Source organism: Ranitomeya imitator, chromosome 1 (genome assembly GCF_032444005.1).
Source record: "Ranitomeya imitator isolate aRanImi1 chromosome 1, aRanImi1.pri, whole genome shotgun sequence".
NCBI lineage: Eukaryota > Metazoa > Chordata > Amphibia > Anura > Dendrobatidae > Ranitomeya > Ranitomeya imitator.
The window spans coordinates 1,169,418,640-1,169,442,774 of NC_091282.1; the positions used below are offsets into that span (position 1 = coordinate 1,169,418,640).

Consider the following 24,135-nt stretch of genomic DNA (forward strand, 5'->3'; position numbering starts at 1 on the left):
TTGTGTCTGGTTCTGTGATACGCTGTAAATCTCTATGCAAAATGCAAATTTAATTTCCCAGACGAATTGGCCTAAAAGTCTCCTTACACTGACATATCGGGCATTTCACTCTCCACAAGGAGAGACGTTTCCCCTTAGATCCCAGTTATAATCTGTAACATTTCCATTCTGTGTGGATTCGCCTAGTGTTAGAGCCGCTGTCACCTTATTGTACAGTGTCTCCGCAGACAGACCCTCATTAGACAGCAGCGCGCCCTCCCATACTGTAGCATTATATAGCTACTATTTACGCTGCCTCATTTCCTGCCCTTACTTTTGTGTGCGCTGCTGTTCCTAAAGATGTGCTGCAGACTTCCAGTCCGATCATGGCTGGGGCCACCCCATACAGAAACCTACAGTACAGTGATGGTGGATCAGATTTTGCCAAACCTCACAGATTTTAAGGCTCATTTTCCAAATCGCATTTGGCCCTGTATATTGAATTTTAGCCTCATAATGTTAAGGATTTTGCAGAGGATTAGTCAAGCCTCCATCGTCCGCTCACAGTACTGTGCAGCCGCTCTGCAGCTTTCATTTATCGTGTTATGAGCGATCACTTGGATTTTCCGGTGGGGCAGGGCTGATAATCTTGAATTCCGTTTTTTTGGTAATGATTGGCGCTGATTACCTGTAGATTGTGCTGTCGGGCGCTGAATGTCCCAGTGTTTTGACCGGCGCAGCTTCTCCTGCGGCTTCACTCCTGGACTTCACCCTTTTTACTTCGTTCAGATCATTAATGATCACTAGACCTTTGTCACATGAGCCGCACCCAATAAATTCTGCCGCTGACCTCCTCCCTTTGTATCTAGTGTTCGTAAGGCAACAATACACATCCAATAACATAGAATGTTTAAAAGGGTCTCCACCAGGGCTGTGCAGTCGGCAAGTCAAACCTCCGACCCCCACAGCCCTGCCTCACTACTGAGCATGTACTTAAAAAGGGCAGCACAGATTCATCTTATCTCCGACCCCACAGCACTGGTCACTACTGAGCATGTACATAAAGTGCAGCACAGATTCATCTTCAACCCCACAGCGCTGGTCACTACTGAGCATGTACATAAAGGGCAGCACAGATTCATCTCATCTCCAACCCCACAGCACTGGTCACTACTGAGCATGTACATAAAGTGCAGGACAGATTCATCTCATCTCCGACCCCACAGCACTGGTCACTACTGAGCATGTACATAAAGTGCAGCACAGATTCATCTCATCTACGACTCCACAGCGCTGGTCACTACTGAGCATGTACTAAAAGTGCAGCACAGATTCATCTCATCTACGACTCCACAGCGCTGGTCACTACTGAGCATGTACATAAAGTGCAGCACAGATTCATCACATCTTCGACCCCACAGCACTGGTCACTACTGAGCATGTACATAAAGTGCAGCACAGATTCATCTCATCTACGACTCCACAGCGCTGGTCACTACTGAGCATGTACTAAAAGTGCAGCACAGATTCATCTCATCTCTGACCCCACAGCACTGGTCACTACTGAGCATGTACTAAAAGTGCAGCACAGATTCATCACATCTCCGACTCCACAACACTGGTCACTACTGAGCATGTACATAAAGTGCAGTACAGATTCATCACATCTCCGACTCCACAGCACTGGTCACTACTGAGCATGTACATAAAGTGCAGTACAGATTCATCACATCTCCGACTCCACAGCACTGGTCACTACTGAGCATGTACATAAAGTGCAGCACAGATTCATCTCACCTCCAACCCCACAGCACTGGTCACTACTGAGCATGTACATAAACTGCAGCACAGATTCATCACATCTCCGACTCCACAGCGCTGGTCACTACTGAGCATGTACATAAAGTGCAGCACAGATTCATCTCAACTAAAAGCCAAGATCCTGAGATCTGAGACAGAAGAGACATTTATAGGAGACTAGCTGAAGAGCCCGGCGTTGCCTGGGCATAGTAAATATCTGTGGTTACTTACAGCACCTCACTTCTCTTATTTTCCCATCACGCCTCTCATTTTCCCAATCACATCTTTCATTTTCCCCCTCACATATCTCATTTTCTCCCTCACTGCTCTCATTCCTCCCTAAAGGTACCTTCACACATAACGATATTGTTAACGATATCGTTGCATTTTGTGACGTAGCAACGATATCGTTAATGAAATCGTTATGTGTGACAGCGACCAACGATCAGGCCCCTGCTGGGAGATCGTTGGTCGCTGAACAAAGTCCAGAACTTTATTTCGTCGCTGGATCTCCCGCGGACATCGCTGGATCGGCGTGTGTGACACCGATCCAGCGATGTCTTCACTGGTAACCAGGGTAAACATCGGGTAACTAAGCGCAGGGCCGCGCTTAGTAACCCGATGTTTACCCTGGTTACCAGCGTAAAAGTAAAAAAACAAACACTACATACTTACCTACCGCCGTCTGTCCTCCAGCGCTGTGCTCTGCTCTCCTCCTGTACTGGCTGTGAGCGTCGGTCAGCCGGAAAGCAGAGCGGTGACGTCACCGCTCTGCTTTCCGGCCGCTGTGCTCACAGCCAGTACAGGAGGAGTGCAGAGCACAGCGCCGGGGACAGACAGCGGTAGGTAAGTATGTACTGTTTGTTTTTTTTACTTTTAGGATGGTAACCAGGGTAAACATCGGGTTACTAAGCGCGGCCCTGCGCTTAGTTACCCGATGTTTACCCTGGTTACCGGCATCGTTGGTCGCTGGAGAGCGGTCTGTGTGACAGCTCTCCAGCGACCAAACAGCGACGCTGCAGCGATCCGGATCGTTGTCGGTATCGCTGCAGCGTCGCTTAATGTGAAGGGGCCTTAACACTTGTCATTTCAACCTCACATCTGTCATTTTCTGATCACTGCACTATTTTTCCTCACTCCTCTCATTTTGCACTCACACCTTTTCATTTTCACCTCACACCTCTCATTTTCACCTCATCACCTCAGTATATACATGTTTGTCATCTCCCTTATATATAGTATACATCTGTATGTCATCTCCTGTATATAGTATATACCTGTATGTCATCTCCCCTGTATATAGTATATACCTGAATGTCATCTCCTTCTATATATAGTATATACCTGTATGTCATCTCCTCCTGTATATACCTGTAGGTCATCTGCTCCTGTATATAGTATATACCTGTGTGTCATCTCCTCCTGTATATACCTGTATGTCATCTCCTCCTGTATATATATATGTACCTGTATGTCATCTCCTCTATATAGTATATACCTGTGTGTCATCTCTCCTGTATATAGTATATATCTGTGTGTCATCTCCCCTGTATATAGTATATATCTGTATGTCATCTCCTCCTGTATTAGACCGCGTTCACACATTATTTGCTCAGTATTTTTACCTCAGTATTTGTAAGCTAAATTGGCGGCCTGATAAATCCCCAGCCAACAGGAAGCCCGCCCCCTTGTTGCTCTTGTAGTTTGTCTGCTTATTAATCAGATTTTTATTTTTGAAGGATAATACCAGACTTGTGTGTGTTTTAGGGCGAGTTTCGTTTGTCAAGTTGTGTGTGTTGAGTTGCGTGTGGCGACATGCATGTAGCGACTTTTGTGAGATGAGTTTTGTGTAGCAACATGCGTGTAGCAACTTTTTGTGTGTCGAGTTGCATGTGACAGCTTAGTGTAGCAAGTTGTGTGCAGCAAGTTTTGCGCGTGGCGAGTTTTATGTGTGGTGCCTTTTGAGTATGTGCAAGTTTTGTGTGAGGCAACTTTTGCATGTGTTGCAACTTTTGTGCATGTGGCAACTTTTCCGCGTGTGCAAGTTTTGCATGTGGCGAGTTTTCCATGAGGTGAGTTTTGCACTTGTGGCGAGTTTTGCAAGAGCCTAGTTTTTGCATGTGGCGAGTTCTGCACGTGGCGAGTTTTGAGCGGCGACTTTTGTGTTTCGACTTTTATGTGGTGAGGTTGGTGTATGTGTGGTGAAATGTGTGCTGAGGGTGGTATATGCGTTCAAGCACGTGGTAGTGTGTGGCGCATTTTGTGTGTGTGTTCATATTCCCGTGTGTGGTGAGTATCCCATGTCGGGGCCCCACCTTAGCAACTGTACGGTATATACTCTTTGGCGCCATCGCTCTCATTCTTTAAGTCCCCCTTGTTCACATCTGGCAGCTGTCAATTTGCCTCCAACACTTTTCCTTTCATTTTTTCCCCATTATGTTGATAGGGGCAAAATTGTTTGGTGAATTGGAATGCACGGGGTTAAAATTTCACCTCACAACATAGCCTATGACGCTCTCGGGGTCCAGACGTGTGACTGTGCAAAATTTTGTGGCTGTAGCTGCGACGGCGCAGATGCCAATCCCAGCCATACACACATACATACATACACACATTCAGCTTTATATATTAGATTTCATAACTTTCCCAAATTACGAAAGCATAAATGGCCACCGACTCCACAGCCCTGGCCTCCATAGACTCCCCTCAATGGTATGGGGGTTCACTTGAATTGCTCTTGGCTGAGCGACAGCTGAAAAGTAACTCGTATGTATGGCCAGCATTAGAGGGGCATGGTTTTCTGGTAGCATTTCTATAACTCACTTTTTAGCACTGATGCCTTACAGCATTTCATAGGAGATCATGATTTCCACTTTATATTGCAATATTGTAAGAGAATGTGTCACTATATTTTTTTTCTACCCCAGCTGAGACCAGCATGATGTAGGGACAGACACCCTGATTCCAGCCATTTATTACTTACAGAGCTGCTTGCTGTCCTTTTTTTTTTTTTTATAAAATCCTAGGTTAATCTATTGCAGATCTTGCAGCTCTCTGAAGGCTCAACTCTGTTTTCCCCACGCTGACACCTTTCTGCCTATGCACAGTGTGCACAGAAGCAGATTAACTAACTAGTCCTCCAGTGATAATCTCACGCTGATAAAACAGTGATTTAATGAAAACTACAGAAAACAGCCCAGTAAGTTACACATCGTTGGGATCAGGGTCTCTACCTCTACATCATGCTGCTCATAGCATACAGAAAAGTGATTCCTTCAAAACCTCTTCAGGTTAAGTTCGCAAAGGGCAAAGATACCGCTGCAGATTCGCTTATAGGCTATGTGCACACGTTGCGGATTTCCTATGGATCCGCAGCGTTTTTTTTCCGCTCAGATTCGCTGCAGATCCGCAAGTGATTTACAGTACAATGTAAATCAATGGAAAAAATGCTGTGCTAATGGTGCAGAAAAATCCGCACAGAAAACACAGCAGATTCAAAAAAGAACCATGTCAATTCTTTTTGCGGATCTGCAGCGTTTCCACACCCATTCTATAATAGAAATCCGCAGGGGTAAAAACGTAGGAAATCCGCACAAAATCTGCAGCAAATCCAAAAAAAAAAACCCACACACAATCCGCAAAAAAAAGCACAGATTTTTCATGCACATGCTGCAAAATATATCCACAGTGTAAATTGTCAGGAGCTGCAGAGCCAAGAACCACAGCACGTCCATTTCTGCTGCACATGCAGGTGTGGATCTCACTTTTGCTCCACTGCTTCTTCATCATGATGCCATCCGTAGTAGTAGTAAGAATCGCTGGGGCATCTCTGTACAGTTCAGATGCTACATGGGAACATAGCCATAAAGGGGAGGTATTATCAAAAAATGACCTATTTTTAAAATATAATATCTATCTACTATATAATTGTCTGAGGGTCACTTCCGTCTATCTGTCTGTCCTTCTGTCACGGTTATTCATTCGCTGATTGGTCTTGCCAGCTGCCTGTCATGGCTGCCGCGACCAATGAGCAACGGGCACAGTCCGGAAGAAAATGGCCGCTCCTTACTCCCCGCAGTCAGTGCCTGTCGCCCGCATACTCCCCTCCGGTCACCGCTAAAACAGGGTTAATGCCGGCGGTAACGGACCGCGTTATGCCGTGGGTAACACATTCCGTTACCGCCGCTATTAACCCTGTGTGTCCCCAACTTTTTACTATTGACGCTGCCTATGCGGCATCAATAGTAAAAAATGTAATGCTAAAAATAATTTAAAAAAAAAAAAAACCTGCTATGCTCACCCTCTGTAGTCTGCTGAGCCGCTCCCGCCGGCCGCAATCTTCTGCGGCAGTTTCCGGTGGCAAAGATGGTATGGCAGAAGGACCTGCCATGATGTCACGGTCATGTGATCGCGACGTCATCACAAGGCCTTCGCTCTGATACCAACCCTGGGACCACAAGCTGCCGTGTACTGCAACGGGCCTTCGGAAAGGTGAGTATATGTTTCTTTTTTATTTTTTCACCTGTGACAAACCTGGCTGGGCAATATACTACGTGGCTGGACAATATACTACGTGGCTGGGCAATATACTACGTGGCTGTGCAGTATACTACGTGACTGTGCAATATACTACGTGACTGGGCAATATACTACGTGGCTCTGTGCTGTATACTACGTCGCTGTGCGATATACTACGTCGCTGTGCGATATACTACGTCGCTGTGCGATATACTACGTCGCTGTGCGATATACTACGTCGCTGTGCGATATACTACATGGCTGAGCAATCTACTACGTCACTGGGCAATATACTACGTGACTGGGCAATATACTACGTGACTGGGCAATATACTACATGACTGGGCAATATACTACGTAACTGGCCAATATACTACGTGACTGGGCAATATACTACGTGACTGGGCAATATACTACGTGACTGGGCAATATACTACGTGACTGGGCAATATACTACGTAACTGGGCAATATACTACGTGACTGGGCAATATACTACGTGACTGGGCAATATACTACATGACTGGGCAATATACTACGTAACTGGCCAATATACTACGTGACTGGGCAATATACTACGTGACTGGGCAATATACTACGTGACTGGGCAATATACTACGTGACTGGGCAATATACTACGTAACTGGGCAATATACTACGTGGCTGTGCAGTATACTACGTGGCTGGGCAATATACTACGTGACTGGGCAATATACTACGTAACTGTGCAATATACTACGTGACTGGGCAATATACTACGTGACTGGGCAATATACTACGTGGCTGGGCAATATACTATGTGACTGGGCAATATACTACGTGACTGTGCAATATACTACGTGACTGTGCAATATACTACGTGACTGTGCAATATACTACGTGACTGTGCAATATACTACGTGACTGGGCAATATACTACGTGGCTGGGCAATATACTACGTGACTGGGCAATATACTACGTGGCTGGGCAATATACTACGTGACTGGGCAATATACTACGTGGACATGCATATTCTAGAATACCCGATGCGTTAGAATCCGGCCACCATCTAGTATATATATGATTGTCTAAGGTCCACTTCCGTCTGTTTATCTGTAACGGAAATCCCGCATAGTCAGTCCTAATCCCCTCCAGTCAGCGCCCACATAGCGTTTTAGCAGTCCGTTACGCTGCCATTAACCCTGTAAGTGTGACCAGCTTTTTACTATTGATGCTGACGAAGGTTGAAGACCGAAACGCGCGTCGGGTACACGCTGGCACAGGAGAGAGCCCCCCCAGGTAGAGAGAATTTTACAATTTTGATTGCACAGCTGCACTTTTTACTATGCACCTTTAGACAGGCGTTACCAGTAAGCCTGTGTAGCGATAACCTGTAGGAAGGCATCTGAATTGATTTGGATTGTGTGGGCACATTATCACTTTAAACATTCTTGCACTTTTTCAAAGTTCTAGTGGTTATATTAGTGGTTTTTTAACCCCCCGTTCTATTAACCCTCTGGGGTTTTTTTGTTGTTTTTATTTAGATTTTTTTCTCACCACTTTTGTGTAACAGATAACTATATACACATTATAGTTATATGTGAATTTGTAGTCAGGTGACTATTTATATTTTATATTTTGCACTGATATTTATTAATATATTATATTTACTACACATATAGCAACAATATATATATAATTTTAATATTTCTTATATATTTTACACTGGGAAAATATTCCCCTCCTTTTCTTTTCGTTTTTTCTTTTTCCTACATGTTATATTGTTTGGTGTACAATCTGTTAATTTCCTGATATTGTGGGGGCCATATTGCTTGTGTATATATATACAGCTCTGTAATCCTGTGCTATGCGGATGTGTTTTTTTCTGTTTTTATTTGTATTTTTTATGATTGTGTAATTATTGGCATTCCCTTTAATAAAGCCATATTTCTGATAGCTCTTTGCCTTGCATGTTTTTCTTCTTTTTTTTAGTCCCTGTAATATTGCCTTGCTTTTTACCTTCTTGAGCAGTGGTTTCACTGCAATTGGGCACAGCGCACCCTGGTGGTGGATTTTTATATATATATATATATATATATATATATATATATATATATATATATCACTTTTTGTGATAGTATATTGGTGGAATTTATGTACACCAATCGTGGGTGGACTGTGCTATTTATCTGATGCTGCCTATGCAGCATCAATGGTAAAAACATATAATGTTAAAAGTAATAATTTTTTTAAAAAATCATTATATTCTCACCTTCCGGCGCCTTTCCCTCTCCTCGCAACGCTCCGGTCCCAAGAATGCAATGACCCCAGATGACGTAGCGGTCTCGCAAGACCTCTACATCATCACGGGTTATTGCCGCAAGGCATTCTTGGGACCGGAGCGTTGCTAGGAGCATCCCTAAACGCCTCGGCTGGATCCAGGGGCCGATGGAAGGTGAGTATATAACTATTTTTTTTTTCATTCTTTTTTTAACAGGGATATGGTGCCCACAATGCTATATACTGCGCGGGCTGTGCTATATACTGCGCGGGCCGTGCTATATACTGCGCGGGCTGTGCTATATACTGCGCGGGCTGTGTTATATGCTATGCCAGCCCTGGCTTCACTGATTGGTCGCACCCAGCCGGCCGCAACCAATCAGCGACACACGCAGTCCGGCCGCGAATTGGCGCAGGATTTCAACCACACTTCCCTAATTGGTCACGCCCAGTCGGCCGAATTCTGAGTATTCATTGCATTATTCTGAAATCTTCATAAATAAACTATATACATATTCTAGAATAACCGATGTGTTAGAATCGGGCCACCATCTAGTAATCTACTATATAATTGTCTAAGGGTCACTTCCGTCTGTCTGTCCAATCTGGAAATCCAAGTCGCTGATTGGTTGTGGCAAAACTCCCAGTCCGGTGGCAAAATGGCCGGGCCATACTCCCCTCCAGTCAGCCCTCACACAGGGTTAATGGCAGCGCTAATGGACCGCGTTATGCCACGGTGTAACGCACTCCATTAACGTAGCTATTAACCCTGTGTGACAAACTTTTTTACTATTGATGCTGCCTATGCAGCCTCAATAGTAAAAAGATCTAATGTTACAAATAATAATTAAAAAAAAGGTTATTCTCACCTTCCGACGTCGCGAGCTGTCCTCGGCAGTGCAAGCGGCAGGTTCCGGTGCCAAGGATGCTATGCGAGAAGGACCTGCCATGATGTCACGGTCATGTCACCGTGACGTCATCACAGGTCCTGCGCTCATACCAATCCTGGGACTGGAAGCTGCCACGTGCACCGCACACAGGCGCCAGGACTTCAAGGGGCCTTCGGAAGGTGAGTATATATTTATTTTTTATTTTAAGTCTTTTTTAACCATGCATATAGTGCCCATATTGCTATATACTACGTGGGCTGTGTTACATGCTGTGTGGGCTGTGTTATATACTTCATGGCTGCTATATGCTATGTGGGCAATGTTATATACTGCGTGGGCTGCATTATACACTACATGGCTGCTATATACTATGTGGGCAGTGTTATATACTGTGTGGGCTGCGTTATATACTACATGGCTGCTATATACTACGTGACCAGTGTTATATACTATGTGGGCTGTGTTAACGCATTGGGTATTCAAGAATATGTCGTGGCCTGTGCTATATACTATGTGGCTGCTATATACATACATATTCTAGAACAGGGGTCCCCAACTCCAGTCCTCAAGGCCCACCAACATGTCATGTTTTCAGGATTTCCTTAGTCTTGCCCAGGTAATAATTGCATCACCTGTGCAATGCAAAGGAAATCCTGAAAACATGACCTGTTGGTGGGCCTTGAGGACTGGAGTTGGGGACCTCTGTTCTAGAATACCCGATGCGTTAGAGTCGGGCCACCATCTAGTAGTAAAATCCGCACAAAGTCCACACAAAATCCGCATCAATTCCGCAGCTTTTCCGCAGAAAATCTGCACCTGCGGATTCTGCCAGGAGATGCAGATTTGGTGCAGAAAATTCTGCACCCCATTCCACAACGTGTGCACACAGCCTTAAGGTACCGTCACAACGATGCCGATCGCTGCAGCGTCGCTGTGTGGTCGCTGGAGAGCTGTCACTCAGACAGCTCTCCAGCGACCAACTATGCGAAGTCCCCGGGTAACCAGGGTAACATAGTAACATAGTAACATAGTTAGTAAGGCCGAAAAAAGACATTTGTCCATCCAGTTCAGCCTATATTCCATCATAATAAATACCCAGATCTACGTCCTTCTACAGAACCTAATAATTGTATGATACAATATTGTTCTGCTCCAGGAAGACATCCAGGCCTCTCTTGAACCCCTCGACTGAGTTCGCCATCACCACCTCCTCAGGCAAGCAATTCCAGATTCTCACTGCCCTAACAGTAAAGAATCCTCTTCTATGTTGGTGGAAAAACCTTCTCTCCTCCAGACGCAAAGAATGCCCCCTTGTGCCCGTCACCTTCCTTGGTATAAACAGATCCTCAGCGAGATATTTGTATTGTCCCCTTATATACTTATACATGGTTATTAGATCGCCCCTCAGTCGTCTTTTTTCTAGACTAAATAATCCTAATTTCGCTAATCTATCTGGGTATTGTAGTTCTCCTATCCCCTTTATTAATTTTGTTGCCCTCCTTTGTACTCTCTCTAGTTCCATTATATCCTTCCTGAGCACCGGTGCCCAAAACTGGACACAGTACTCCATGTGCGGTCTAACTAGGGATTTGTACAGAGGCAGTATAATGCTCTCATCATGTGTATCCAGACCTCTTTTAATGCACCCCATGATCCTGTTTGCCTTGGCAGCTGCTGCCTGACACTGGCTGCTCCAGGTAAGTTTATCATTAACTAGGATCCCCAAGTCCTTCTCACTGTCAGATTTACCCAGTGGTTTCCCATTCAGTGTGTAATGGTGATATTGATTCCTTCTTCCCATGTGTATAACCTTACATTTATCATTGTTAAACCTCATCTGCCACCTTTCAGCCCAAGTTTCCAACTTATCCAGATCCATCTGTAGCAGAATACTATCTTCTCTTGTATTAACTGCTTTACATAGTTTTGTATCATCTGCAAATATCGATATTTTACTGTGTAAACCTTCTACCAGATCATTAATGAATATGTTGAAGAGAACAGGTCCCAATACTGACCCCTGCGGTACCCCACTGGTCACAGCGACCCAGTTAGAGACTATACCATTTATAACCACCCTCTGCTTTCTATCACTAAGCCAGTTACTAACCCATTTACACACATTTTCCCCCAGACCAAGCATTCTCATTTTGTGTACCAACCTCTTGTGCGGCACGGTATCAAACGCTTTGGAAAAATCGAGATATACCACGTCCAATGACTCACCGTGGTCCAGCCTATAGCTTACCTCTTCATAAAAACTGATTAGATTGGTTTGACAGGAGCGATTTCTCATAAACCCATGCTGATATGGAGTTAAACAGTTATTCTCATTGAGATAATCCAGAATAACATCCCTCAGAAACCCTTCAAATATTTTACCAACAATAGAGGTTAGACTTACTGGCCTATAATTTCCAGGTTCACTTTTAGAGCCCTTTTTGAATATTGGCACCATATTTGCTATGCGCCAGTCCTGCGGAACAGACCCTGTCGCTATAGAGTCACTAAAAATAAGAAATAATGGTTTATCTATTACATTACTTAGTTCTCTTAGTACTCGTGGGTGTATGCCATCCGGACCCGGAGATTTATCTATTTTAATCTTATTTAGCCGGTTTCGCACCTCTTCTTGGGTTAGATTGGTGACCCTTAATATAGGGTTTTCATTGTTTCTTGGGATTTCACCTAGCATTTCATTTTCCACCGTGAATACCGTGGAGAAGAAGGTGTTTAATATGTTAGCTTTTTCCTAGTCATCTACAACCATTCTTTCCTCACTATTTTTTAAGGGGCCTACATTTTCAGTTTTTATTCTTTTACTATTGATATAGTTGAAGAACAGTTTGGGATTAGTTTTACTCTCCTTAGCAATGTGCTTCTCTGTTTCCTTTTTGGCAGCTTTAATTAGTTTTTTAGATAAAGTATTTTTCTCCCTATAGTTTTTTAGAGCTTCAATGGTGCCATCCTGCTTTAGTAGTGCAAATGCTTTCTTTTTACTGTTAATTGCCTGTCTTACTTCTTTGTTTAGCCACATTGGGTTTTTCCTATTTCTAGTCCTTTTATTCCCACAAGGTATAAACCGCTTACACTGCCTATTTAGGATGTTCTTAAACATTTCTTATTTATTATCTGTATTCTTATTTCTGAGGATATTGTCCCAGTCTACCAGATTAAGGGCATCTCTAAGCTGTTCAAACTTTGCCTTCCTAAAGTTCAATGTTTTTGTGACTCCCTGACAAGTCCCCCTAGTGAAAGACAGGTGAAACTGCACAATATTGTGGTCGCTATTTCCTAAATGCCCGACCACCTGCAGATTTGTTATTCTGTCAGGTCTATTAGATAGTATTAGGTCTAAAAGTGCTGCTCCTCTGGTTGGATTCTGCACCAATTGTGAAAGATAATTTTTCTTGGTTATTAGCAGAAACCTGTTGCCTTTATGGGTTTCACAGGTTTCTGTTTCCCAGTTAATATCCGGGTAGTTAAAGTCCCCCATAACCAGGACCTCATTATGGGTTGCAGCTTCATCTATCTGCTTTAGAAGTAGACTTTCCATGCTTTCTGTTATATTTGGGGGTTTGTAACAGACCCCAATGAGAATTTTGTTACCATTTTTCCCTCCATGAATTTCAACCCATATGGACTCGACATCCTCATTCCCTTCGCTAATATCCTCCCTTAAAGTGGACTTTAGACAAGACTTTACATAGAGACAAACCCCTCCTCCTCTCCGATTTTTACGATCCTTTCTAAACAGACTGTAACCCTGTAAGTTGACTGCCCAGTCATAGCTTTCATCTAACCATGTCTCGGTTATTCCCACTATGTCAAAGTTACCTGTAGATATTTCTGCTTCTAGTTCTTCCATCTTGTTTGTCAGGCTTCTGGCGTTTGCGAGCATGCAGTTTAGAGGATTTTGTTTTGTTCCAATCTCCTCACTGTGGATTGTTTTAGAAATGTTCTTACCTCCCTTCTGAGTATGTTTTCCTGGATCTTCTTTGTTCAAGTCTAATGTTTTTCTTCCCGTCCCCTCTTCTTCTAGTTTAACGCCCTCCTGATGAGTGTAGCGAGTCTTCTGGCGAATGTGTGTATTCTGTGAATGTGAATGTGGTGAATGTGTGTAATGTGTGTAAGTGTGCTGTGACACTGTGCTATACGGGAGTATACTGTAACAATGTGCGCTGTACGGGAATATACTGTAACAATGTGCGCTGTACGGGAGTATACTGTAACAATGTGCGCTATACAGGAATATACTGTAACAATGTGCGCTGTACGGGAGTATACTGTAACAATGTGCGTGGTACGGGAGTATACTGTTACACTGTGTGCTGTACGGGAGTATACTGTGTGTACCCGATGTGTAAACATCGGGTTACTAAGCACAGGGCCGCGCTTAGTAACCCGATGTTTACCCTGGTTACCATTGTAAAAGTAAAAAACAAAACACTACATACTTACATTCCTGTCGTGTCCCCCAGCGTCAGCTTCCCTGCACTGTGTAAGCGCGCTTGCCGGAAAGCAGAGCGGTGACGTCACCACTGTGCTTTGCTTTACGGCTGGCCGGCGCTGACACTGGGGGACGCAGGGAAGCTGACGCTGAGGAACGTGACAGGAATGTAAGTATGTAGTGGTTTTTTTATTTTTATTTTTACATTGGTAACCAGGGTAAATATCGGGTTACTAAGCGCGGCCCTGAGCTTAGTAACCCGATGTTTACCCTGGTTACCAGTGAAGACATCGCTGGATCGGCGTCACACACGCCGATCCAGCGATGTCAGCGGGAGATCCAGCGACAAAATAAAGTTCTGGACTTTCCCCAGCGACCAACGATCTCCCAGCAGGGGCCTGATCGTTGGTCGCTGTCACACATAACGATTTCGTTAACGATATCGTTGCTACGTCACAAAAAGCAACGATATCATTAACGATATCGTTATGTGTGAAGGTACCTTTACAGAGGATCCAGCACTGTGCCATTGTCCCGGCTGACCGTGTGTTCTCCCTCCCTCCACAATAACCTTTGCACTTGATCATTTGAAGATTACCCCATGCTCCGGTTAGACAAGGTCCATAAGTTACTAATCAGAGCTTGTTCTCTATTTGTGCAGAACAGTCTGATATTTGCAGCTCCATAATCCACTGTTCTCCATGTAATCTCATGTACCATTATATCTTGCTGGGCATGGCAACCTCTACAGAGCACGATGTAGTAATAGCTGCATGTGAGTGATTGGTGATTAAATATTACTCGTTATTTCCAGAGCTGCTCTTGGTGTAGTGAGGATTGTATTGTTCTGTTGTGAATAGATGCTATACAGGAGTATACTGTAACAATGTGTGCTGTACGGGAGTATACTGTAACAATGTGCGCTGTATGGGAGTATGCTGTAACAATGTGCGCTGTACGGGAGTATGCTGTAACAATGTGTGCTGTACGGGAGTATACTGTGACACTGCGTTGTACAGGAGTATACTGTGACACTGTGCTATACGGGAGTATACTGTAACAATGTGCGCTGTACGGGAGTATGCTGTGACACTGTGCTATACGGGAGTATACTGTAACAATGTGCGCTGTACGGGAGTATGCTGTGACACTGCTATACGGGAGTATACTGTAACAATGTGCGCTATACAGGAATATACTGTAACAATGTGCGCTGTACGGGAGTATACTGTAACAATGTGCGTGGTACGGGAGTATACTGTTACACTGTGTGCTGTACGGGAGTATACTGTGACACTGCGCTGTACGGGAGTATACTGTAACAATGTGCGCTGTACGGGAGTATACTGTGACACTGTGCGCTGTATGGGAGTATGCTGTAACAATGTGCGCTGTACAGGAGTATGCTGTAACAATGTGTGCTGTACGGGAGTATACTGTGACACTGCGTTGTACAGGATTATACTGTGACACTGTGCTATACGGGAGTATACTGTAACAATGTGCGCTGTACGGGAGTATGCTGTGACACTGTGCTATACGGGAGTATACTGTAACAATGTGCGCTGTACGGGAGTATACTGTAACAATGTGCGCTGTACGGGAGTATACTGTAACAATGTGCGTGGTACGGGAGTATACTGTTACACTGTGTGCTGTACGGGAGTATACTGTGACACTGCGCTGTACGGGAGTATAATGTAACAATGTGCGCTGTACGGGAGTATACTGTAACAATGTGCGTGGTACGGGAGTATACTGTTACACTGTGTGCTGTACGGGAGTATACTGTGACACTGCGCTGTACGGGAGTATACTGTAACAATGTGCGCTGTACGGGAGTATACTGTAACAATGTGCGTGGTACGGGAGTATACTGTTACACTGTGTGCTGTACGGGAGTATACTGTGACACTGCGCTGTACGGGAGTATACTGTGACACTGCGCTGTACGGGAGTATAATGTAACAATGTGCGCTGTACGGGAGTATACTGTAACAATGTGCGTGGTACGGGAGTATACTGTTACACTGTGTGCTGTACGGGAGTATACTGTGACACTGTGCTGTACGGGAGTATACTGTAACTATGTGCGCTGTACGGGAGTATACTGTGACACTGTACTATACGGGAGTATACTGTAACAATGTGCGCTGTACGGGAGTATACTGTAACAATGTGCGTGGTACGGGAGTATACTGTTACACTGTGTGCTGTACGGGAGTATACTGTGACACTGCGCTGTACGGGAGTATAATGTAACAATGTGCGCTGTACGGGAGTATACTGTAACAATGTGCGCTGTACGGGAGTATACTGTAACAATGTGCGCTGTACGGGAGTATACTGTAACAATGCGCTGTACGGGAGTATACTGTAACACTGTGCGCTGTACGGGAGTATGCTGTAACAATGTGTGCTGTACGGGAGTATACTGTGACACTGCGTTGTACAGGAGTATACTGTGACACTGTGCTATACGGGAGTATACTGTAACAATGTGCGCTGTACGGGAGTATGCTGTGACACTGTGCTATACGGGAGTATACTGTAACAATGTGCGCTGTACGGGAGTATACTGTAACAATGTGCGCTATACGGGAGTATACTGTAACAATGTGCGCTGTACGGGAGTATACTGTAACAATGTGCGTGGTACGGGAGTATACTGTTACACTGTGTGCTGTACGGGAGTATACTGTGACACTGCGCTGTACGGGAGTATAATGTAACAATGTGCGCTGTGCGGGAGTATACTGTAACAATGTGCGCTGTACGGGAGTATACTGTGACACTGTACTATACGGGAGTATACTGTAACAATATGCGCTGTACGGGAGTATACTGTAACAATGTGCGCTGTACGGGAGTATACTGTAACAATGTGCGCTGTACGGGAGTATACTGTAACAATATGCGCTGTACGGGAGTATACTGTAACAATGTGCGCTGTACGGGAGTATACTGTAACAATGCGCTGTACGGGAGTATACTGTAACACTGTGCGCTGTACGGGAGTATGCTGTAACAATGTGTGCTGTACGGGAGTATACTGTGACACTGCGTTGTACAGGAGTATACTGTGACACTGTGCTATACGGGAGTATACTGTAACAATGTGCGCTGTACGGGAGTATGCTGTGACACTGTGCTATACGGGAGTATACTGTAACAATGTGCGCTGTACGGGAGTATACTGTAACAATGTGCGCTATACGGGAGTATACTGTAACAATGTGCGCTGTACGGGAGTATACTGTAACAATGTGCGTGGTACGGGAGTATACTGTTACACTGTGTGCTGTACGGGAGTATACTGTGACACTGCGCTGTACGGGAGTATAATGTAACAATGTGCGCTGTACGGGAGTATACTGTAACAATGTGCGCTGTACGGGAGTATACTGTAACAATATGCGCTGTACGGGAGTATACTGTAACAATGTGCGCTGTACGGGAGTATACTGTAACAATGCGCTGTACGGGAGTATACTGTAACACTGTGCGCTGTACGGGAGTATGCTGTAACAATGTGTGCTGTACGGGAGTATACTGTGACACTGCGTTGTACAGGAGTATACTGTGACACTGTGCTATACGGGAGTATACTGTAACAATGTGCGCTGTACGGGAGTATGCTGTGACACTGTGCTATACGGGAGTATACTGTAACAATGTGCGCTGTACGGGAGTATACTGTAACAATGTGCGCTATACGGGAGTATACTGTAACAATGTGCGCTGTACGGGAGTATACTGTAACAATGTGCGTGGTACGGGAGTATACTGTTACACTGTGTGCTGTACGGGAGTATACTGTGACACTGCGCTGTACGGGAGTATAATGTAACAATGTGCGCTGTACGGGAGTATACTGTAACAATGTGCGCTGTACGGGAGTATACTGTAACAATATGCGCTGTACGGGAGTATACTGTAACAATGTGCGCTGTACGGGAGTATACTGTAACAATGCGCTGTACGGGAGTATACTGTAACACTGTGCGCTGTACGGGAGTATGCTGTAACAATGTGTGCTGTACGGGAGTATACTGTGACACTGCGTTGTACAGGAGTATACTGTGACACTGTGCTATACGGGAGTATACTGTAACAATGTGCGCTGTACGGGAGTATGCTGTGACACTGTGCTATACGGGAGTATACTGTAACAATGTGCGCTGTACGGGAGTATACTGTAACAATGTGCGCTATACGGGAGTATACTGTAACAATGTGCGCTGTACGGGAGTATACTGTAACAATGTGCGTGGTACGGGAGTATACTGTTACACTGTGTGCTGTACGGGAGTATACTGTGACACTGCGCTGTACGGGAGTATAATGTAACAATGTGCGCTGTGCGGGAGTATACTGTAACAATGTGCGCTGTACGGGAGTATACTGTGACACTGTACTATACGGGAGTATACTGTAACAATATGCGCTGTACGGGAGTATACTGTAACAATGTGCGCTGTACGGGAGTATACTGTAACAATGTGCGCTGTACGGGAGTATACTGTAGCAATATGCGCTGTACGGGAGTATACTGTAACAATATGCGCTGTACGGGAGTATACTGTAACAATGTGCGCTGTGCGGGAGTATACTGTAGCAATATGCGCTGTACGGGAGTATACTGTAACAATGTGCGCTGTACGGGAGTATACTGTAACAATGTGCGCTGTACGGGAGTATACTGTAGCAATATGCGCTGTACGGGAGTATACTGTAACAATATGCGCTGTACGGGAGTATACTGTAACAATGTGCGCTGTACGGGAGTATACTGTAACAATGTGCGTGGTACGGGAGTATACTGTAACAATGTGCGCTGTACGGGAGTATACTGTGACACTGTGCTATACGGGAGTATACTGTAACAATGTGCGCTGTACGGGAGTATACTGTAACAATGTGCGTGGTACGGGAGTATACTGTTACACTGCGCTGTACGGGAGTATACTGTTACACTGCGCTGTACGGGAGTATAATGTAACAATGTGCGCTGTACGGGAGTATACTGTAACAATATGCGCTGTACGGGAGTATACTGTAACAATGTGCGCTGTACGGGAGTATACTGTAACAATATGCGCTGTACGGGAGTATACTGTAACAATGTGCGCTGTACGGGAGTATACTGTAACAATGTGTGCTGTACGGGAGTATACTGTAACAATGTGCGCTGTACGGGAGTATACTGTAACACTGTGCGCTGTACGGGAGTATGCTGTAACAATGTGCGCTGTACAGGAGTATACTGTGACAATGTTCACATGTAAAGCGCCATGGAATAAATGGCGCTATAATAATAAATAATAATATTAATAATAATGTGACTGTTAATCTGTCTGATACCCCACCACATTGCTGCCTCTGGTGCTGTAATCCACAGCTGTGCGGACGGTGTTGTGTCCTATAGTCACGGAGTTACAACAACACGCGTCGTCTCACTTATTACTGTACGCGTCTGTCCCGATTCACAAGTCCATGTTTCGCTCTGGACCCCAAAGCATGGACCGACCGCTGGTCTCCTGACCTGACCCCGGCAGCCTCATACATGCCTAGAGGCTGTCATTTTGGGTCAGCTGACCCTCGCCGTCCGTTCTCCAACAGTGAATCTGGATATGTGAGTTGTAACTTATTCTGAGAGCTCTTTGCTCAGCCATAAAAAAACAATTACATTTTCGCTCTGCTGACAATTGGTAAATCTCTCCCAATAGTGACACTTTTTTGTTGTCCCAGATGTTGAGTTTATATCTCAGTTCCACTTGTGTTTTTTATCTGATTTTCATCAATTTCCGTTTTTATCATCAAGGTTTCATTATCGATTTTCAAGTATTAAAAAATAAAAAAATTCAATGTATTTAATGGCTTTTGCATGGACTTAGACATGGATGGCTAATTTTAATCCGTGTCTCAGATCAAAAAGTGACATAAATAGCACCACAGTCATTTATGTGTATATTAAAGATAGGTTTATTCATTAAAAACACGGTTGCATTTTTTGTGCTCATTTTTATGGCCTTTCTCATTGCCTTCAATGGGTAAAAAAAAGCTGGAAGAATTGACAACAGGGGCAAAAATTCTGCATCTTTTTCATGTGATTCACTTTCATGTGAATATCAGACATTTCTACATCATTGGAAAGATCATTTCATGTAGACTGCAGTGCGGCAAAATCCGAAAACGAAACCCCATGTCCCCAGGTCATGTAACACAGGTGACAGCAGAACATCTGTCTTTGCATTGTGCGGTCGGGTTGGTGGCTTTTTCCCTCTCCTTTGTGTAGTGAGCCTGTAGAACGAAGAGAAGAGGTGACTGGTTGCCCACAGAGGGTGGTAAAATAATAATTGTGCGTGGTCGAGGCTACACTTCTGATGGAAGAAAAAGAGACGTAAGAAGAATCGGTCACTGGTGATGGAAGATTTACTAGACTGTGTCCAGGTAACACAGAAGAAAATTGTCTGAGTCTATAGAAAGTGTGAATAAAAAGTGTGTACAAAGAATGGACGCCTTTGAAATGTGATGCTGGAGAAGGATGTTATCAATACCATGGATGGCAAGAAGAGCAAACAACTCAAGCCAGGCATGTCACCGGAAGCAAGGATCACCAAGCTGCGACTTGCCTACTTTTGGATACATCCTCCAAAGAGAGCCATTACTGGAGGAGGACATGATGGTCGGAAGAGAAGACGGAACAAGGAGAAGAGTAACCCAATAGAGAAGACCCTGGTGGACCATCTAGGCTTCTACATCATCGATCTTTCTACAAGAGAGTTCATCCATCGCCATGGCTCGGGATCAAGGTGATAAAAAATAGAAAGTGAGCCATGTATACCTGGTATGAAGTTGAGTATAAGGACTGTTTAGTGCAGGTGATTAAAAAAAATCTTCGAGTTCTATGAAAGAAACCCAGATTTGTCTCTCAAAGACTTATCCATGTGCCTAAGCACTAACAGGAAGGTGGTTGCTACTTACCTGGTTGCTGTGCCCTGCGCCGATCGTCGCCGACACAGAGCAGTCCCAGGCCGCTCCTGCTGGCGATTCAGCTGCCTCTGCTGACGTCACGTCGACAGAGCGCCAACTTCTTTTCCCGCTTTGTTGATGGGGTGTGACTGCCGATGTCATTCTGACTGACAGCCAGATCCCCGCTGCCTTACTGGGGGAGCCGTGTTCATGAAAAAAAAATCAGACATCTGTGTGCTGTTAGTTTTCCCAGACTGATGGATAAGAGAAAGCGGAGAAACCTTTTTATTTTTCTCAGAGGAAAACTGACTCAATCAATAATAATAATCTCTATTTTTATATAGCGCTAACTTATTCCGCAGCGCTTTACAATCAATCTTCTGACGGATTTTGCTGTACAACAACATTACTGTTGTCTGCATTAGCTCTTAGGCTATGTGAATATGGGGTAAAAACGGAGCACAGCATCCAAGTTATTGAGGTCTTTATTGGGTCGTTTTTCACTTCAAAAAATTCCCATCTTTACATACCCGACTGACTGTCGATAGGTTTTGAATATTACTTTTTTGTGATATGGTAATATAAAAAAAATTAGTGTTGTGAACAATCCAATGACAAAAGTGCGTTTTTTTTTTTTTCTCCCAAAGGTTTCCAGAATTTTGGCCACTACTGTTAGGCTATGTTCACACGTTACGTTTTTTATGCTTTTTTTTTTCACAGGCAAAACCTGTTGGCAGAAAGAAACTTGCAGAAAAAAAGGTTTTGCTTAGGTTTTTTTTTTTTGTTGTTTTTTGTTTGTTTTTTTTCAGCGTTTTTGTCAGGGCACATTTGTCTCTTGTGTATGATGATTAAGTTTAGTGCATAAAAAAAAAATCTGATGCTAGCAGAAACACAGCAAAAAACGGATACCTAATATGCTGAAAAAACTCTGAAAGATGCAAAACCCACAAAAAAATATCTGCGTGCATGAGATCTCTGAAATCTTTGCTGGTACTGTAAAATGCAGGTGAAAATTTGCGTAAAAAGAAAAGCTGAAAAAAGACAACGTGTGAACATAGTCATAAGGTCCTGTGCACATGCAGATTTGTCATGGTTTTTTTGTGCTTTTTCTTTTTCTGCACAGATTTGTCACATAACCTAAAGGGTTTCCTTATGCCAGCAAAGTGAATGTCAGTTCTTTCAGTGTTTTTGCTGCAGATTACACCCATACTAATGAGAGCCATTTAGTAGGACTATCAGATAATCCAGAATATTTAATAATCTGGCACCTATCCTAAACTACAGATCTAATGTTAGGGCAAAGTCGCACATAATCCAAGTGTTTTTTTTTAAATCAAAATCACTTGTTTGTGCAGATTACAAAATCTTGGATGTTTCTGGCTGCACTACACTTCTCACTTGCTCCAGTGGGCCTTCCCTGTAGGATTCTGCAATTTTCCATGTCAGACTTCCTTTGTTATGATGAGCTGGTTGAGGGGCTCACCTGGTTTACAAGTGCTGTAAACATTAATGTCCGCCCCTCGTATAGTAAAGGACATGCTCTGCAGGTGTTAGCAGGGAAGTGATGAATAGTCGGCCTCTTCCTGTGAGAAACTCCCAGCAGCCGATTTATGGCTGGTCATCAATCCCTGCCAGATCATCTGTCCATCTTGGAACGACTTCTCTTTTTTATGCCTTTACTAGAAACCTCGTCTTAAAGGGAACAAGACAAGCGAGCACCCGTAGCGAAGACGTCACCATCTGCGTCATAGTTCGTTCCTAAACTTCAGAGCTGATGCTTAAATGTTCTCAGAAAGCAGATGAAAGTGCTCTGTAGTCCTTGTGCTCGGGGAGAACATGAGCCTCCCGGCTGCCCTGGTGGCCCCCAGCCTAAACAATACTTGTCCCAGCTGGTTCCCTGAGTGACGGCCGTGATAAATGCTGCTCACACAACCACTTCTAGCCCACAATTACCTGTGTCACAAACATCTCGTTGGGTTGTGAAAATAGGGACAAAATTTTAAGAATGTTATTATATAGAAACTAGATCAGGGGTCCCCAAACTTTTTACACAGGGGGCCAGTTCACTGTCCCTCAGACCGTTGGAGGGCCGGACTATAAAAAAAAAACTGAAAATCCCTATGTACACTACACATATCTCATAGAATCCCTATCAGTATGTCAATATCCACCGCCACACACGACTACACTAATCCTCCACACATCACCCCTCCAAATATACACCATACACCGACCCATCATATACACAGGGATGCCATATACACCGTACACCCCCCCCCTCCAAACACACAGGCCAGCAGTATATACTGCACACCCTCCTCCAAACACAGGCCAGCAGTATATACTGCACACCCTCCTCCAAACACACAGGTCAGCAGTATATACTGCACACCCCCCTCCAAACACAGGCCAGCAGTATATACTGCACACCCTCCTCCAAACACAGGCCAGCAGTATATACTGCACACCCTCCTCCAAACACAGGCCAGCAGTATATACTGCACACCCCCCTCCAAACACAGGCCAGCAGTATATACTGCACACGCCCCTCCAAACACAGGCCAGCAGTATATACTGCACACCCCCCTCCAAACACAGGCCAGCAGTATATACTGCACACGCCCCTCCAAACACAGGCCAGCAGTATATACTGCACACGCCCCTCCAAACACACAGGTCAGCAGTATATACTGCACACCCCCCTCCATACACACAGGCCAGCAGTATATACTGCACACCCCCCTCCAAACACACAGGTCAGCAGTATATACTGCACACCCCCCTCCATACACACAGGCCAGCAGTATATACTGCACACCCCCCTCCATACACACAGGTCAGCAGTATATACTGCACACCCCCCTCCAAACACACAGGCCAGCAGTATATACTGCACACCCCCCTCCAAACACACAGGTCAGCAGTATATACTGCACACCCCCCTCCAAACACAGGCCAGCAGTATATACTGCACACGCCCCTCCAAACACACAGGTCAGCAGTATATACTGCACACCCCCCTCCATACACACAGGTCAGCAGTATATACTGCACACCCCCCTCCATACACACAGGTCAGCAGTATATACTGCACACCCCCCTCCAAACACAGGCCAGCAGTATATACTGCACACCCCCCTCCATACACACAGGTCAGCAGTATATACTGCACACCCCCCTCCATACACACAGGTCAGCAGTATATACTGCACACCCCCCTCCATACACACAGGTCAGCAGTATATACTGCACACCCCCCTCCATA

The 24,135-nt window shown here is 44.6% G+C and overlaps 2 protein-coding genes across 2 annotated transcripts in view; one reads left to right on the top strand and one right to left on the bottom strand.

Annotated features, from left to right (window-relative positions):
* Positions 1-765, bottom strand: part of LOC138657123 (cytosolic beta-glucosidase-like) — a 120,298-nt gene extending 119,533 nt beyond the window's left edge. The window contains exon 1 of the mRNA XM_069744671.1: positions 668-765. The gene's annotated coding sequence lies outside the window, so the exon portion shown is untranslated. The remainder of the gene's footprint in view (positions 1-667) is intronic.
* Positions 1-24,135, top strand: part of ADGRA3 (adhesion G protein-coupled receptor A3) — an 87,898-nt gene that overhangs the window by 5,656 nt on the left and 58,107 nt on the right. The gene's annotated exons all lie outside the window — the stretch shown is intronic.